Genomic DNA, 516 nt, shown 5'->3' with positions numbered 1-516 from the left:
CGGCGGGGCCGGCCCCCGCGCGGCCTCCACTCGCCCTGCACCTTCTCCGGCAGCGGGCTGCGGGGCGGAGACAGCCCGCGGACGAGCCGGGCCGCGGCCGGGGGAGCAGGGAGCGTGGGCGAGGAGGCTCAGGACCGTTTCCGCGGCTGCTGCAGCTTAGAGGAGCCGAGGGAAACAGCTGAGCGGTGGCTCCATAGCTCAGTGGTTAGAGCACTGGTCTTGTAAACCAGGGGTCGCGAGTTCGATCCTCGCTGGGGCCTCGTGCTGGTTTTTGGCAGCCCCTCCTTTTCGGGCCCCCAGAAAGGCCTCAAATGCCCCAGAAGCTCCCCGTCTCTTGCGTGTCTGTCAGACACGTTCATTTCTGGCCTTGCTCTTGCTGGGTGACATTCATTTCCCCTTTTTTTCACAGAGCAGGAGGAGGGGACTGATGCCGGCCTGGCAGCCAGCAGTGGGAGGTGTCCTGGGCCAAGGGCAAGTGGCACAAAGGTTGTTCATTGCAGCTGGATACGACTGTGC

At 64.7% G+C, this 516-nt stretch overlaps 1 non-coding gene across 1 annotated transcript; it reads left to right on the top strand.

Moving 5' to 3' along the window:
- The first annotated feature begins 187 nt into the window (after positions 1-187).
- Positions 188-260, top strand: TRNAT-UGU. The gene has a single exon. It is a non-coding gene; the product is annotated as a tRNA-Thr (tRNA).
- Positions 261-516: the final 256 nt, after the last annotated feature.

This window comes from Crocodylus porosus, unplaced genomic scaffold, assembly GCF_001723895.1.
Source record: "Crocodylus porosus isolate Cpor-Errol unplaced genomic scaffold, CroPor_comp1, whole genome shotgun sequence".
Taxonomy (NCBI): Eukaryota; Metazoa; Chordata; order Crocodylia; family Crocodylidae; genus Crocodylus; species Crocodylus porosus.
The sequence above is the reverse complement of the archived record's forward strand: the minus strand, read 5'-3'. Positions and strand labels throughout refer to the sequence as shown.